Source organism: Melanotaenia boesemani, chromosome 21 (genome assembly GCF_017639745.1).
Source record: "Melanotaenia boesemani isolate fMelBoe1 chromosome 21, fMelBoe1.pri, whole genome shotgun sequence".
Classification (NCBI taxonomy): domain Eukaryota; kingdom Metazoa; phylum Chordata; class Actinopteri; order Atheriniformes; family Melanotaeniidae; genus Melanotaenia; species Melanotaenia boesemani.
This window is the reverse complement of record NC_055702.1, coordinates 7,308,176-7,326,733: the sequence shown is the minus strand read 5'-3', so window position 1 is coordinate 7,326,733 and position 18,558 is coordinate 7,308,176. Positions and strand designations below refer to the sequence as shown.

The 18,558-nt window shown below is 38.6% G+C and overlaps 1 protein-coding gene across 7 annotated transcripts in view; it reads right to left on the bottom strand.

The window, feature by feature from the left end:
* tanc2b (tetratricopeptide repeat, ankyrin repeat and coiled-coil containing 2b) overlaps positions 1–18,558 on the bottom strand; it is a 158,329-nt gene that overhangs the window by 138,072 nt on the left and 1,699 nt on the right. For all 7 annotated transcript variants that reach the window (XM_041973144.1, XM_041973145.1, XM_041973147.1 and 4 more), the window contains exon 2: positions 1,701–1,804. The gene's annotated coding sequence lies outside the window, so the exon portion shown is untranslated. The remainder of the gene's footprint in view (positions 1–1,700; positions 1,805–18,558) is intronic.

The following is an 18,558-nucleotide window of genomic DNA, read 5'->3' as shown; positions in this document are numbered from 1 at the left end:
ATGTAATATTTCTGCTTGTTTGCACTACTGAGCAACAGAGGAACCACCACTCCAGCTCAATCACAAAACAGATCTGCACAGATGGCAAAGCAGCCTTTCTAGTGCCCAAGAACATGGAGATTATAGGATTTAGGCATCTTTGAACAAATGTCAAAGAGCATAATGTATACTGTATAAAAAAGTAAGAGCTAAACAGGGGAGTTTGGACATTTTTTCCCTAAATATTTTGTGTGAAGAAGAACATGTTACTCATGCAAGACCAATCAACTCCTTAAACAAAAGAAATTCCTTCCTCACTCTCTAAAATGTGAGCAATGCAGACCTTTGTGCCACTTTATGACATGATTATAATTTATGCCACCTCCTAAACAGCCGTCCCAGACTGTGTCTCTTTTGTGTAGTCCAGGGCTTTACAGCCGTGGAATCTCAGAGGAAGAAAAGAGCCAGTGTCAAGCGGTCAGAAGGCATTTTAGTCAGACAAAAATTTGTGTCAGCACTTTCTGCCAGGGAGCGAGAGGCCGGCGTTCAGAGCCGTTAGCCCCTTTCTCAAAGGAGAGGCAGGGTTTAATGGGGCTACTCTTCCACTCCATTTGCCAGCTCGTATCTTTCAGACCACAGCTGCAAACATGTGAGCCAGCAAGTGTCACTCGGCATACCTCTCTGCAGCCTGGGCGCCGCACTCCCTGCAACAGCTGACAGCAGTTGCTCGTCTCCAGGCGCACACTTGAAAAACTAAACAGATTACAGATATAATGTGTGTGGATGAGATTGCATTAAATGCTAGTAATGACATTGCAGTAGTTGCTGGCAAATGCTTTTTATTTATAAACCAAATATCCCACCTACTGCTAGTGCCACATTTATTCTATGGCAACACCAGAAGGCTTTTGCTCTGACTTTGGATCCATTTCAGATCCAGACAACAATTTCATGGCTGGATAGTCACAGAGTAATTACATATAGCCCCAAGTAGAAGCATCGATCAGCAGTCAGGACACTTCTTAAAAGTAAGATTTTTTTTTTTTTTTTTTGACAGACAGACAGCTGAAGAGATTACAGCATCTCCACCACAGGTACAGCCAAAATACTCAATGAAGGCAGAAACAACATTATGAATCCATTTCCTGGTGTTGCATTTCTCCGTGATTGACAGATAAGCAAGTTCTTTCTTGTCCATTTTTGTCATGCTTCAGCTTTTTGTGTTTATTGATACACATTAGTATCAATCACTAGTGATGAAACACTGGTAGGATATATTTCAGACACGTCTTACTAGATTAACCATGCAGAGCTTGTTTTACATGACATGTTTAAACAAGCTGGAAGCCCACAAAATGTTTTCCTGAAATGCCAGATAAAATGCCAAGATGGAGTCGACTGATAAGGCAAACAAACAATATGAGGAAATGTTCGAGTGTTTATGGGGTATGCCATTTTTGAAAGGCATAACATGCTAGTTTTGTATGTTAACTTATGCATCCACCAGGGTGTTGAGAGAGAAAAAAAGTGAAACCTTTATGTCTGTGGCTTGTATTCTTGTCTCGTTTGTGGCCTACTTTCAAAACTCAAGCTTGACAATGCACCTATTGTTATGCTGGTGATTCCTTTACATGAGGACCATGGTGTATTGCAGCAGTTGGTGTGAAGTAATTGAAGCTAAACACGGGCTCAAGTGGCATGAAACTTGAGAAAAGACTCACCATGAGTAGACAACAAATCCGGCTTTTAGAGCAGCGAGGCGCTATATCTCACCGCATCTCACCACAGTTTTGATCCCTCTCCAGAGGAGACACCCAGCACTTCTCTGCAAAGGCAACCGCACAGAATAAAACTTTTAACTTGAGGTTAAACTGATAGAGGCTTCTAGTGACACACAGAGAAATAACAGGCATGAGTTGACATCTGGCTCAGTAGCATGGCAAATTGATGGAGTGGGCGCTCTGACCTGTCACTGTTCGCTCAGTTGTTGATCTTTTTTCCAGCAGAGACTACAAACAGCAGCTAGTGATGCAAAGAGAGAAAAAAAATAGATTTGGGACAAGGGCTGGTTGTCACAGGGAAGACTGGGACAGTTGTTACATTCTTCAGTGGGCGGATCCGACATACACTGCTGCTTTCAGAGTTTAGAGGTAGAGCGTCTAAGCACTCTGACTAAATGCATCATTATGTCATTAGATGGCTTATTATGGGCAGCAGAGTGGGGGGTTTAAATATCTGTGTGGGAAATGTTGACAGTCATGTGATGAACACTGAACTGAATTGTAGACATGTAAAACTGGGTTGATGCACATCTGGAGCTCGGTCCTAAACAACGGCAAAACAATTCACTACAATGCACGTGCAGCCAGTGGTAACATGAATGCCTTACATCTCCATCATTCCTTTAAAAACTGCACTGTGGCACAAATATTCCCCAAGGATAATCTTCAAAACACTGATTATTTTAAGCCGCATTGGTCCACAGAAACATATGTTCAGGTAATCAGGCGTAAAGCAAGAACACATTTAAAGAGGAAGTTACTCTGTTTAAAGTTCATTTCTAAGAGGAGTACTAGAGCTAGTGTCCTCGGAACGCAGAATTTCAAGGAATTTTTTCTGGAAATAAGGAAATTATCTTGTTTCAGTGAACTCTGAGATTCCAAATGTAAAGATGGCTGCACCCAGTAACACTTCCAATCCATTGTTGTCTTTATTAAAATTCTTGATAATATATTTTGAGTCCACTAGGTTCTAGTGTAAACAGCAGTGAGTTGTTTTTATCGATGATAAAGTTGTTACGGTGGGTTTGTTCATGAAAAATTGCGTCAATATGTGTGGTTTATTAATCATTATTACCAAAAGTGGCTGCAGTTCTCAGTGTGCATTTTTACAATGGGACTGTGATTTTCTAGTTTTTATATATTATTTCCAGATGCTCACAAATTGGCTGTTTTGGTGGCGTCCATTTTTTCCAAGCTGGTGCAGCTGAAACACCTCTCGACCACTCAGACTTCGGAGACAACTGGAAAGCACCATACTATATGTTTTGAAGGATACCAGAGGTGCTTGTGAAAACGATCTTAGTTTAAGTTTAGTTTAGTTTAAGCTTGGTGAAGCTCCCGTTTCAAGTCTTAATTCTCCCTCTAACACAATCTTCAGTATAATACACTGACTTTTATAGCGGGCAGCTAAAATGGAGACAACAGGATATGATTTCTGCACAAAAGATTTTCTAAGACAAAACTGCATCAAGTTTTCTCAAAGGTGTTGCATGGACTTTTTATTTTGTTTTTTTTAACCATTTTCTAATCATAGTTTGCACATTGCTCATTTAAGGGAGCACTTTGTGGAACTTTATACTAAACTGTCAACACATTAATTGAACAGACGACCAATGAAAGTCTAAATACATTCCAGCAATAATAATTAAAAAAGAGAAGAGAATCACATCTCCATTATTCTTTAAAACAGTTGTGATTCTTTTATGGAAAGTGCTGCCTGGGTTCAGAAACACTTCCAGAAATGATTGCCAACATAGTTCGCCATGTCTTCAACAAATGCAGGTTAAAGCTTGATCAGGCAAAGATGAAGCCATATGTGAACATGATTCAGAAAAGTCTCCATTTCTTCTGATCCAAAACTCATCTACAATGAACTGAGGCAAAGTAGAAAATTATTCTGTGGGCAGATAAACTGAATCGTTAAAATTCTTTTTGGAAATCAAGCACGCCATGTCCTCTGGAACCAAAAGACCAAGGGTCTGGCTCGAGTTGGGACCGTTTAGTGCAGTTTGGTAAACATTGATCTCAGTTGTATTTCACAGCCAACAGTATCCTAACCTAGTAGATGGGGTATAAGCCTGATAGCGCTAGATGCATCAGCTACATAACAGCGCAGGGTCATATTGGTGCCACAGCTTCCTTTAATTATAATGAAGATAGTAACACAAAAACAAAGGATCTGGTGGACATCCAGCAGTTTGTGGTCTTTCTTCTTGGCATGTGGCTTTAAAAAACAAAAAATCCACAGCATATTTAAAAATGGCGCTGCTCCCGCTGTGTTCTTATGGCAGAGTTGCATGGGAAGTAACCAATCTTTTGACCAATCCATGGATTGCAGTATGCCAGGCTCCAGCCTTAAGGGTCAGATCGGTAAGATTGGGACCTGAATGGAAAGGTCTGATTAAAAGCAGATATTCTGGCACCCTTTAGAGTTTTTGCCTGTGGAAACACAAACAATTCTGTACCATCCCTCCCCCTAACCCTACCGAGCTGGATGTCTCTGTGGAAAAGTTTACAGAAAAAAAAAAGAAGAAGAAGAAGAGGGAATAGTAAATATGGTCCTGCCACTTTTAACATTTTAAATGTTTTCCTTTTTTTGTTGTACAATTTAAATAGCATCCCTGCTTTTTCTGGAATTGTTTTTATTACAGGGGGCATTATAGGAAAAATGCTAAATGCTACTATCAAACAATTTTCTCTATTTTATGTTTTTTTTTCATTTTGGTCTCAGTTTGTTCAAACATTACATCAATTGAAAGGCTTGGATAGTTAAAAAAAAGATAAACAAGCTAGTTAAAGGGTCTGGGGTTAAAGAAATATAGCAGGGGGCACATAAGGACACTCCTCTTGTCACTTGGGTCACATTGGTCAGGCAGCTGTCCCCCACAGCAGATGATTATTAAAGCAGAAGCAGGGGCAAAAACAACTCCCAGCGCTACTTGTCTGGTTTACAGTGATACAGATTTCGGATGTAAAATCTGGTACACTACATGAAAACAACATCCTCAAAAATGTCATCCCACAGAGGACTGAAAACTTAATCATGTGGCAGTAGGCACGAGTCTCATTTGTCCACTGGGTGGATGTATTAATAACTGAAAAGGGCAGAATTCAGATCAAACAAATTATGTGTCCAACTCTCTAAGTCCCCATTTAACTGATGAATATGACATTTAGGCTTTCCCTCTCATGTCTTTCTAGGAAGACATTAGTATTTAAGCTTTCATGCTGCACAAATGCCTTTGTGTTCCAGGCAAACCCGCTGTTGTGTGCAATGTGACAGAGATACAAGGGGAAAAAATGGCCTTAATGCTGGGAACATATGGCCGTTTTCCCCTGACCATTTTTATTTTTCACTTTCAGTTGCCAAAGGTATGAAAAATAAACACTGGATACCTAAAATATACTATATATGCCACAGACGGGGACTCAACATTGAGACTTAATTCACATTTCCAGTGATTTGAGATTAGATTTCTACTTGCAATTTGAGACTTATTAACAATATTTTAATTCTTCTCCCTGTATGACCTATCTGGTATCATTTCTCCAGACACTGACGTAACACTGACGTAGCGTCAAACAAACACAGAAGCGTCTGCACATGCAATCTTTTAAAACAATGGCAGCACCGGTGAGGACATCTCAGGGCTCTAGAGTGCGGCCATTAGGTTGCCAAAAATTTGTAGGGTAACATTTTTTTTCTTGGTCGCACCGGTGCTCCTAACATTTCTACGTGTAGACCTTTAACTTCCATGAGCGTCTGTCTGTGTATTCTGAGTGAATCCCCTTCACCGGAAAAAATGACATCATGATAACAAGCTAATTCAAGGCTGAGAAGGGATTGGTTCTCTCCTCTGACTGGTTCCTATAAGCAGCTGTACACTGTCCTGGTTTCAAATCACAAGCGGCGCACATCTGCTACGATGCAAAATTACCCAGTTGGAATCACGTAATTTCACAATAAAAATGGAATCAATTGTTAAAATGTGGAATATTTTGGAATTTGCTCATTAGAAGATGTGATCTGCTTTTCCTACTAATCTCAAGGGTTTTTCATGGTCTGAGCCAAATGACCAAGAAAAGCAAAACAGGAGTGAAATGTATTTAACAGCTGCAGTCTCCCATCTGCATGACGTTACCTGAACTGTCAGGGATCCAAGTATTGGATCTAAATTAATTAAAATATATTTTTTTCCAATTTAAAATTTAAAAAAAATTATATTTTGTTTCACTGTTCTTTCACAGTATTATTTTTTTTCTTCCCATTCTTCATTAAACCAAAATAACACAACTAAAACTCGCATGACAGAAACTGGATCCCTGCACCAGAAAGGAGATCCAGAAAACAAGTTCTTTAACCTTACAGCTAATAAGGTAAATATATAGTGCACAGTAGTTGAGCTGAGAATGTGCTGTTTTCATTTGATGTCCCATAGTTGGTTCAAAGATGGCAATTTGCAGTGAGAGTTTTAGAGACAAACAAGTGCTAATAATCTCTTAAGAGGAAGCTTAAGAACCAACTCAGAGGACTGTAAGTTTTAAGAATATGCACTTCATTAGAAACCCCTTAAGATTCTCCAATCGCTGAGCCCATACACAGCGCTGCTCATAATGTCCTGAAAGAACATAAATATAGTCTCAGCTGCCACTTCATTTGTTCACCTGGTCATATGCTTGTTAACACAAATATCTGTTAATGCAAGAGGGCAGTGCAATGTAAAATGGCCAGTAAGTGTATATTCTCAATGGGTAAAGTCAAAACTATCAGAACCATCACGCTTACCATGAAAATTTAGCATCAGTTCCATAAACTTTACCAACATCTCTCATCTTCAAACACCTGTTTGTCAACGTTAAACATCAAGAGACTAAAATATTGTATTCAAATTAATATGACAAGCACAGATTTACATGTCCAGGCAATATATTTTTATTTATTTTGTTTAAAAGTGATTCAAGGATCAAGGTTCAAGGTTAGCTTTATTATCCCCAGTGGGGCAGTTGGTTTTGCAGCCAGCAGCAAATGACAACCAGAAAACAACACAACAATAAACAATCGAGACAACAAAAGAAAAATAAATAAATTAAATTAAATTAAATTAAATTAAATACACTTTTGTCCTTCAGAAAATAAATGGGACAAAACTTAGCTTTGGATTACACAGTATGCAGCTGTTGGATTAGATAAAAAATTTAAATAATGTACATAATGTACAGCAGAAGTTGTTCACTTTTAAATGAGAAAAATACATTTGTTTAGATCAGTGGTTCCCAACCTGGGGTCCCCCAAAGAGTACAGGAGGTCCCTGAGGCTTTAAACATTCATAGCAATTGTGATTAATGTCCACACATTGTCCCTATTTTAAGAAAAAAAGTAAGGCTATACGTTGTTTATTTAACTTTGAGTTAATTTAAGGACAGAATTCAGCCAGAAGTTTATAGTGAGAATCTCATTGTTGAAAGCATCAAGCCAAGCATGGTTTCAGCACAGGGTGGGGCAGGAGGTCCGTGGCTTTTTAGTATTTGCATGAAAGGGGTCCCAGAGGAAAATAGGTTGGAAACCACTGGTTTAGATGACAGGCTGACTTCTAGCCAATGCAACCAATGTAATCCATTCTTTAAGCATCAGGTGCTGTTTCGTTACAGAAAGAAAATGTGAATTACTTCCTCGTGTACTCAGATCTTGGCTCACCGAAACATGTTGCTAATGCTGGCCTGTGGGGAGTTGTCACAAAGACACTGAAAAGCACTCTGCTCCATACAAATGCAAAATGTTTTGGCTTGCCTAAAAGACCTAGCAATGCAAAACAACACAAATACCCAGTTTAACTCACAGTAAACAGGACACTAATGTCCTTGCTTATCACAGAAAACAGCGTACCTTCCCAATAAAAAGCATAAACCTTAACAAAAACATGCCAAGTTGCATAAAAAATTATTTTGATCGGTGGTTTCTGAGGGTGTATATATTGAGATGAATGACACATTAAGGCAAATATGCTCCGAGTTGTCCTGGTAGAGGGGGGGCTAGAGACTTTAAAGTATGGTGAATGGGATCTAGTTGTAGAGCTGGTTTTAAAGCATTTCCAAGGATTTGCTCATTCTCTCAAGATTCATCATATTACAGCAGCTACAGCTCACAAAAAGCTGGATATGAATAAATATTACTCATATTTTAATACTGCAGCTAGCCTTGAAGTGTTGCCCCTGGTGATATGAGACTTTTTCTTTTTATCTAGATTGCAATAAAAACTGTGACTGACCAAAGAAGGAACACAGTAATGAATGTGCTTGGTCACTGTTAATTTTCTGGCTCATCTAATCTTAAATAAACTCATAAAAAGCGGTTCTAAGTGTGTATAAATGTGTAATTGTGTGTTTTCTGTCTGAACCCGCAGAAAGCGCTTTTACCAACAACTGCTGTGTCACTGCTGCAACTCCATGTTAAAAAATGGATGCTTCAGGGCATTCTGCATCTCGTTAGTTGAATGAAAAGCAGACATAAAATAGTTTCCTTGGAAGTGGCATTAACACTCTGTGGGGTTGTTCAGCTGGATATCAATTAGAGGCTCATTAGGCGTTTAGAGATGGCAGTCCCTCTGGCTTCCTGTCGCCCACCATGTAAGTGTTTGACCCTGACCTTTTCAGCCCTGAGAGAAAAGGGGCTATCAAGCAAATATGTTAGTCGTGCTCTCTTCCTATCTTGCATCAGAGAAAACATATTGTTCTGAAATATACAAAACACTACATGGTCACAGGATCTTAAAGAGAGTGAACAGCAAGTTCTCAGATCTCCATTAGTCAGCTAATTAAAAATGCACACACATAACTTTAATTAAAAGATAAAGGTTTCAAGCACTTCACCAAATTTTAATTCTAAAGAAGCATTCACTTATTTAAAGGAGCTGCAACACTAATAAATCTTAATTTAGACTGTAGAACTTTTCAGGGAGGGGCCTGCAGCTCTAAGCGTGTATGATTGCTCCACTAATCCCAGCATTTTACATTCCCGCACTGTCTTACTCACCTTAAGTTTAACATGCACCATAACTCATAAAATCTGTTAAGTTTAAGCTGCAGTGCAAGAATAGAACATGTAACATTTAGACACTGTTCATACATTTTTAATCAGCCAAGGAGACAGCGTGTATTATGAAGCGCTACGATTGAGTGAGCTTGAGCATAAATGGTGAGAAGAAGCCCCGATTGTAAAAGTGAGTGAATCTGAACAATGAAACATTAAATTTCCTGATTGTTTTAAAGCTGTTATGTTGTAAGACACAACCTTAACCCATAAAATAGTGAACCATTACTGTAAACACAACATTTAAACTCAGTCATTTATTATCAAGCAGGAAGAAACTGGTAGATGAAGAAACTTAAACTGCACTATTATACTGAATTATGTAGAGATTAGAGACTATAGCAACATTTATACTGTTAAAAGGAACCCCAGCCATCAGCAATTGTTGGCCTTATTATTATTGCACGGTTGCACTAACATTCATTGTAAGTGATGCCTGAAAATTCCTAATTACTTTAAATGACTAACTTACCACGTTTTTAACCTATGGAGGTCGCCATTATTTTACTTGTGCAATGCATTCTGGGAGACAACGTATCAGGATTGCTCTCGAGACAAGAAGACAAGGAGATGAACGCAAATGATGTTTGTTTATGGCTAGATTTTCTTTAAATCTTAAACCATGGATCCACAGAAACAATGCTGCACTGAGACGCTTTTTGTCTCAGTTTCCGGTCAAAAAGAAGACAGAAGATACTGGATGTCCTTCTGCTGGGATGTAAACAAGTCACAGCTCCTGAACCATCAAACAGGACCCTGAACCATCTGACCATCCGCTCCTGTCATCTGGAAGTGTCACATTTATTCCACTACAACCGATGCAGTAACTCCAACAGGTGACAGCACAATGGATGCAGTGATACAGTGGCCGGCAGAGGTCTGTTACCTGCCTGCCTCAGCTGACACTGAACACACAAAAACTTTGATATATCTGACACTGTTAAATAACTTGTTGGTGTGTTGTCCCGTGTTCATTTTATATCATCATTTAATGTCTAACACTCTGACTTGTTTTTGAAAACATCTGATTCTGAAGCTTACCATGAACAGCCGATTACAGAAAGCAAAGTGTTTTGCAGCAATCACTCTCTGAATCTCTGAATGTGTCTTATTGGCCAGCAGCTGCAAAAAATTAGCAGATATGTTGACTGAGACTGACAACTTCATCCATTTTCTTTAAAATCAAACAAGGTCTATTGTAACACAGTTCCTTTCAACTTTCAGCTCATATGGGTGTACAACTCTTATCAAGATTTGTTTCAGATTTTTTGTTCTTTGTGCTCATCTGATATGAATGGTATCCCACGAAACTCCACAAATATGCTCTGCTTCACCTCAAAACTCTGTTTCCTACTGCTTATGATTCCTGTGGAATCTGATTAGCTCCTATTTACATCCATTTTGACGAGATTACTAAATAGAATACAGCCATCAAGTGGTCAGCCATCCTGACATAGTACTAAACTGCAGATCTGCATAGAAATGGCCCCATTATGATGATGTACTGTATGCAATTACTACACTACAGGGTATCCATCTTGACGAGTGATCTGCTGAATGCAGTTAATCAGTAATCACCCAGACAGGATGCTGTGAAGTAAAAAGTAGCTCACACATAAGGTAGCAGTCTATGGGCTGGGATTTTTTGTTTCCCAAGAGCACAGCAGAAGCCTGAGTGCAAAGAGAAGAGCACAATGGTGCAATTTGTGTGCAGTTAAGTACTGCAGATTGCATAGTGTAACACACACACAAACACAGAACAACACGGGCTAATTTTAAATATAATGATGCAAAACTACTACTGAGAGTGGCACTGAAGTGTAAAGAGGTCACGCTGGAAAAAACACAGCAAGTATGGCAACATTTTTTAGACAGGAATGCAAGGTTATACTTCACTGGGGGGGAAACTACAGCTATGGCAGCAGATTACTCACAGAAGAATGAAATCACAAGATATGTAGGTCTAAAATATGTAAATTCTCACCCCCAACACACACCGCAACCATTTTCCTAATCAACAACTACAGGATTTGACTGAGAAAACAGTCAAGCCATGAAGCCTGAAGTCCCACAGCAACATCCTTCATTAAAAACTAGCCTGTCAGTCCAAATCTTCTGTTTCAGAGTGTGTTACAGGGTCTGTAATGTTTTTGACTCCTCACTGCAATGTGAGTAGTGTTTTCAACAATGTATGGGCGCATTAGGAATAGGTTTTTATGTGTAAATGAGGAGTGATGACAAAATATTTCTTCCTGATCTACTGATCAAGGATTACATGTTATCATCTATCATTTATGCATTTTTAAATGATCTACCAGCAACTTTACCTTTTGTTTCCATTTGGGATTGAAATCTACTACCAAAACATTTTAATTTTATTACAATTTTACATATAATTTAAAAAGCAGTATCATCTACAGCTGGATTAGCCTTTCTTTTGCAGACTGCACTGTAGAGAAGTGCAGTTATTTCCAAGTGCCTTTGCTGTACATTTGCTCATCCAGCCTCATGCTGCTTCTGTTTTCATGCTCCTTGTTGTGTGTTTGGGGCAGAGGTGGTATGAGATATTTTTAGACAAACTCAGAGGGGACTCTGTGTCCTGACAGCTAACACAATGAACTCCCATGTCTGAACAAGGACATATTTTGGTGGCTCGAGGCTGAAGCAGTAGACCACACCCCTCTACCTTGAAAACAAGCCCCTGTTAAAGAAGCACCACCCACTAAAACTAACCCTCTGTCAACAAGACCATTTATCTTTTGATTTAAAAAAAAAATAGCTAATCCAGAACATTCTGCTTTTATAAACTAATGGGACATTCACATGTTCGATGCTCACTTTACCTCAAGTGATACCAAGAAGTACAGTATACTCCATGAAGCGAGAACAAAAGCGTAAGTCCGTGCAACTGCAAGGACTGTGGCCAGCAACTGACATTTGGTTGACCCGAGGAAATATCTTTTTTCATCTGCTTTCCTTTTTTAGATTTATATGCAAAAAACGTACGTGGCCATAGAAAGCCATCTTGGCATGAGGAGAATACAATAGTTAAAAAGAGCCATGAAAATGGACTGTGCCACGTAGCATTTCAGAGAAGCAGAATGACAAAAGGTGAAGCAGAGGACCACTTCACTTAACTTGATTCGTTGGGTCAGAATTCGTTGCTGGTGGGCACAGCATTCAGTTTGTTCAGTCAAGCTCTGTGTGCTCAAAACTGCTGCTTTTGAAAACTTATATTGCACTTTAACATTCATTTATTTGTTATCTCACAACAAAAACCGGCCAATTAAAAAGGAGAGTCTTTGTGGGATGTCTGATTTCTGAGTAAAACATTTTACAAAACAGACGTCTGCATTTCATTTGCTGTTCCAATTAAATTAAACAAGTTAAATGATGACATCTGCAAAGCCGTTTGAGTCAGAGAGAAAACAATTAAATATCTATTCTGAAATAACTATTATTTGGGAAAACAGGCTTATCTGCAATGAGTTATTTCATAAAATAAATGTGTTATAAAAGATCAATAAGTTTCTACATGTGGAGTCACAATACCAGAAAAAGAAATGTTTAAAATTACTAAGAACATTAAAAACACAATATTTCTTCCAGTGTAAAATTTCATACCAGATAAAATCAATTTTACCCCCCCAAAAAAAAAAAAAAAAAAAATTAACTGGAATGAAAGCGTGGAGACTTTATCAACAGTTTGTAAGCAGTAGATAACAAAGAGTTGTTATCACAAAGATAATAGTAAAGCCACTAAATACAAAAGAACACTAACAAATGATAGTAAACTAATGTCATCAGCTCGAAGGAGTGTGATATGAATTAAAACAGCTAATGTGAACTCACTGTTTCAGCCTGCCAGTAAGAGATATTTAAGGTCTTTAGGACAAATGTTTATTAAAGTCACTGAAACAGCACTTAAGACAAAGGTCTACAAAGTAGTACATAGGTTTTGTTGTGAAACTGGTTATCAAACATGCTTGATTAAAAAAAAGCACTTTAAACTAAAATTTACAGCCCCCAACTCATTGGAGTTCCTCAACACAAAGGGCGTCATTGAACGGACAAATCTGTCCCGTGCTTACAACAATACCACTTTTGATAAAATCCTCCTGTCACTCCTACACTCATCGTCACACCCAGTTTTATCGTACAAAACCGGTGACAACAGCTGCACCATCAACAATGAGTCCACTATGTTTCAGAGACATAAAAAAAAATGTCTGGAAAACCATAATGAAGTTAACCCATCAACATCCCATTCACATCACATATCCATCGGCTAAATGAGCGCCACACAAAGGAATGTGGAGCTATTTAGATATGACAGAGCACCAGTGTTTTCATTAAGAGCTTCACACCAGCATCAGATCACATCATAAAGCTTTGGCAGCTGCGGTGTCAACGTTCGAGCTGCTCCCATCACAATGCACGGTTAACTGGAAAGACCCCGGTAACAGCACCAGATGTTGTAAGTGACAAGAACAAGGAAGATGCTGATGATGTGTTTGGTGTGTGTGTAAAGAAGGAAACAGGGTGAGAAAATGATCTGGTAGGTGTAAAAACCACGCACTTTCACCAGTAAGGGTGACAGGGCAGAGGTCAGTGGCTACTCCCAACAGCACTGCAAAGGCAAAGCTGTCCTATCCGAAGCTTTTAAGCCTAATGAACAGCCATCAGCAGCAGGGGCTGGCTCAAACAGCTAATAGGCTAACAGGGATCTTTGGTTCCCCGAGAGGAAGTTTGAGTGGCAGACTGATTGGATGCAGCCGTAGAGCAAATCTTTGTTATCTCACAGCTTGGCTATCTTGGAAGAATCAGGTAATTCTATTCTATCTAAGAGGTAAGAGACATAAAAGGCGGCATATAACACTCCAGCTTGTCTGGAGACGTGATTAACTTGATTTCATTAAAGCTGCAGTGCAGCAATAACCCCAAAGAATCTACTCACAGCAGTAACCGTCAATATGATATACATCTGTGCAAACTATGAGGAAAGTGGTAGAAATTACTTCACACACACATCCCAGACTCAGCGACTGCTGGCGTCTGGTCTTAGCCTATGTTCACACCAATATATCACTCTGAACAAGTTGTTACAACTCAGCATCTTTTAGGCTTTAAAGATCATTTACAGGCACTTTTCTGCATCTATACACAATCTAAACTCATGAATTACATTAAAAGTTTTCTCTTTATGGATTTACAATCCACTGTTTCAGATTTTTCTTCAGTTTTTATGCTGCAAACACAGCAAGTAGGTTAACTTTTGAAGATAAACAGTTCCTAGACACACTAGTTCTGGTGTGCTGGCTTCTAGAGGGAGATGGTTTGCACACGGCTCAGAAAACTGTGACTCTTACATAAGACGGTGCTTAAAGATTTGAGAACCCTTTAGAACATTTAACATTTCTTTATCAACGTGCCCTTTAAACTATCAGCTGTCACTTAAATTTCTACTCTTTGTCCTCCAGTTTCTGCTGTCAGTTTCAGACTCAAATTAAGTAGTGAACATGTTTCAGTAAAAAATAAATAAAATAACAACAATGATAATAATAAAAAAAATAGAGGTTCCTCCACTCTTGTGCGCAGCCAGGTGATTTAATCCCATTGAGTGACTATTAAACACTGTCCCATTGAGCTCAAAAGCTTAGTGAGGGTTTTTCACCAGAATAAAAAGTGGCTTGAAGTTAATGTAATGTTTTAATGATGAGATGGGATTATCTAATGTATGTAATTTAATGAAGCACCTCTTATCTGAGTCAATAAGTTTCAATAATTTCTAATTCGTCCACAAAACATTTTTTAACAGCGTTTACGACAAAATATTTAGCAAACTGCAGATATGCAGCGATGTTCGCTCAGGAGAGAAGTGTCTCCTTTCCTGCAACACTTCCATGCACAGTGTTGTTGTTCAATGTTTTCCAGACGAAGAGCTCATGTGGGGGAGAAATTTGCCTGCATAAGATCTTTGTCTCTGGGATTTTTCAAAAACCTGCTGACTTCTAAACACCTTGAACTTGTAGAGATCTTTGGTGGTTGACCATTCCTGCTAACTGATGAGGGTGGTGGTTTTGAACTTTGTGTGTGTATACAATGTGTTTGCCAATGGATTAGTGGAGCCTAAACTATTTGGGATTGTTTTGTAACTTTATCCAGCTAGATTGGCAGCAACAAGTCTTTTGTCTCTTTTCCATGTCTTGATGGATTCCTGTTCTTTAGATAAAAACAAAATCCTGGAGGTTTGTATATTGTTACTATTTATGGATATGTATTATTGGGTCATTTTCCAGAATAAATAAATAAAACTAGAAGCAGTTAGAGAATGCAGACCTTCGTTAAGCCTCCGTCTGTTGTTTTTGTTTGTTGTGTTATGTTTTTTTGGTATTATCTATAAAGGAAACTTTATTATCTCACAATAGTAAAGAATCTTTAAAATATTCCTGGATCCTGAGGATGATCCAGATCACCCCCAAAATGTAATCACTTGGTCCTTATTTCATTTCTGGCATTTCCTGACAATTTTGTCAAAGACTTATGTTGCTACCAGACAGACAGATAAACCAACTGCCTTTGCAGAGGCAATGAACAAAACTACATTTAAAAAAAAAAAACAACCACAAAACTTCTGCAGATATAAAGATATTTTTAAAAGGACCACAAAGTATCCTTCGGCTTTAATGGAGGAGACTGGATACAAATGAGAAGCGGTATGGAAACAGAGGAGTATCACACTCTATTAACAGTCCATCAGCACCATATTTGCTCCCATTTGAAACAGCAGATCTTGTCAAACACCTTCTAATTTGAGATATAGTCACCTTGGTACTTTGAGAATCTGTAAGAAATAACTCACTAACTAAACACATGCTTATCCCAAATTTCCAATTAGTGAGAAGCCAACAGCCCAAACCACAGGATAAATTGATGGCATGCTCCCATTCATTGTTATGAAACTGTAACTAGGCCTGCATGTCATAATAGCCTCTGTTGCTGCACATGAAAACACCCAACCTCTTTGATCTGCTGATGCACTTCTGGTCAAGCTGCTGGATTCTTGTTAAGGTGTATATCCAACTCCTTTGAAGTGAAAAAGAGTCGTACAAAACAGTCTCAAGCGCCTTCTGTGTCGACTGGAAATCGCAGCCCTTTTTCATATAAAATACCTCTCCTTAAAATACTACTGCACTGCTGCTGTGGTTTCATTCAATTCCTTGTTCTGCAAAACCAAAACCACAAATACCTACATTTTGTGGCAAATAACAGCCCAAAACAGCAGCCTGAACTGAAGCAACAGAAGGCTAACTGTATGGCAAAATCTTTATCTAAACCAATGTGATCTAAAGAGGTAAGAAACAGAGCCAAGCTGTTCTCATTAGAACCCAATAAATCCCACTGATTCCAGGCAAAAGAATAGCAACGGCTAACCACAAGAGTATTTTTTCGGACAGAGATAGAACAGCCAAGATGAAATGATCCCGCTTACCTCAAAGTCTGGTCACTAATAAGGAAGAGGGAAGCGCTAAGAAGATGCCTCCTCCTTGTTGGTCTTACATAATCAAAGGGCCACACAGAAATGAGGGACATGCCTGAGGAGAATCCGTTTCTCATTAGAAGAGTTCATGCGCCATAGTTTCTTCTAAATGAGGCTATTTCAGTATTTTATAGGAATATCTTTATGTTGGAGCCACTGCTGGTGTACTGCCACTCAGTTTTATTCATAGGGCTAAAATTTTCCTCACAAGGCTCAATCTATCCTTAAAATCCTCAGTGAGAAGAAAGTAAAAATTAAATGGGGGTAGATCAGGAAGAGAAAGAGAGCTAGAATATTTCTGACCAACAAGCTACATTAAGGATGTGTGGTCTGCTTGGGCTTGCAGTTTCTAATATGATTGCCTTGCCCACTGCTGGGGCATAAATTGAGTTACTGGCCAAGAAGGAAATAAATTATGTCCAAAATATCAATTTTAATTCCCTTCATGCAGCATTTTTCCTAAACTGATGATCACGCTGTAAGTCCTATGGTACACACATTCGTACACGCATTTTTTCCATTTGGGTTTCCTGGTTTCCCTAACTGCTTTTCCTGATAAAAAACAATATAAAAAGCAGCACCCGGGCAATCGAATCAAAACATCCCAGAGGATGACATCTTTATTCTTTGTACAGGAAACAACCTCACATTTTCAGACATGATAAGAGACAGAGAGCAACACCCAGTGCTGTCTGGTTTGGTAGTGGATGCAGACTGAAATAGCTGCTTTGCATCATTAAACAAGAGACCTTTTCATCTCTGAAAGAGCAGTCAAACATTCTTAAGCAGTTAGAAGTCTCTTAATTAACCCCAGCTACATTCAATAACACAGCAAGACAATAACTGTGCAGCGTAAAAAGCGCATTTGTGCTCGTTAAAACAGAGTTAAGCAATATTCATTTGCTGTTTCCTACAGTCCCCATTTCATTTGACAAAGAAGTGCTGTTTGGCCTCTTAGATTACCTTAACCTGTTTACTTTTTAGCTGATTTCTTTAGTGATCTTCTACATTTCCAAGACTGATTTTCTGTGCTTCACAGAATCAGAATGTGCTTGAACATTTCAACCACAGGATTAGCTGAAAGGATTGATAGCTCCTCAAAAACATGAGGAAGAACTCGAAGGCAACGAGAGCCTCCGCCACTGAGGCCAGTTAGACTGTTCACATCTCTAAAAACACCTGATATAGACCTACACCGAAATGGTTGATGAGTGCTTTGTTTTCTGATCCAACTATTTTAGTTTTTTCCTAATCAGTGTTTTCAAAGTGCCTTCTTACTTAGAATAAAAGAGACAGATAAAGGTGTTTTACAATGCCACAATTTCTCATGTTTAAGCACAAAAACAAGTCAACTGAAATAAAGATCATGGTTAGGATAGTTATTTTGGTAAAGGACATCTGCCATCATTGTAGATCATATTCTTTGTTATTGTTTATTGTGTGTTACTGCTGCTAGTCCATTTATTGTTTTTATGCTGTTTAGTGTGTTATTCAAATCGTTTTTAAGCCCAGGGCTGTGTACAGCACTTTGGTCAACTTTTTTGTTTTAAAGTGCTTTATAAATAAAGATGGACTGGATTGGATTGCTGAAATAATGAAGTATTGGTTTAAGAATTGGAGATGTAGGACATATGTTAAAAGCAAATGCTTTGTTTCCCCATCACTGCTGATGATCACAGTTACTGAGGCCTGGAATAAAATGATAGCTTTCCCAAGGTCAAGTGTTACTGTTGTGACTGTTTCCAACAGATACCAATGAAACAACACAAAAGCTATCAGCACTATGGACAAAATGTGACAAGAAGCTGATTTTTATGGCATGACAAAGTTTGTTCTTATGCTGTGAACATCTTATAAGGGTTTAACCTCTCAAAGTGAGATTAAATGTTCAGGGAAAAGGCAGTTTCTATTAGAGCTATGTATCCGTAACTGTGAAAACGTTCTGATCTCAACATTTACATTTAACCTGTGCAACACTGACACGGTGAGTTTAGAGTGTCAGTTTCTATTTAAAGATGTAAGACACCTTTTATTCATGGAGTACAGTAAAAGACTGAAGGCTGTTTTGTGTCAACTTAGGTTTGTAAGAAATCTTTCACCCATTTTCTGCACCAGAATCTTTTTGTTTAGACCTTTGGTCTGTCAGTAAGTGTGAACGGAGGGACTGTGTT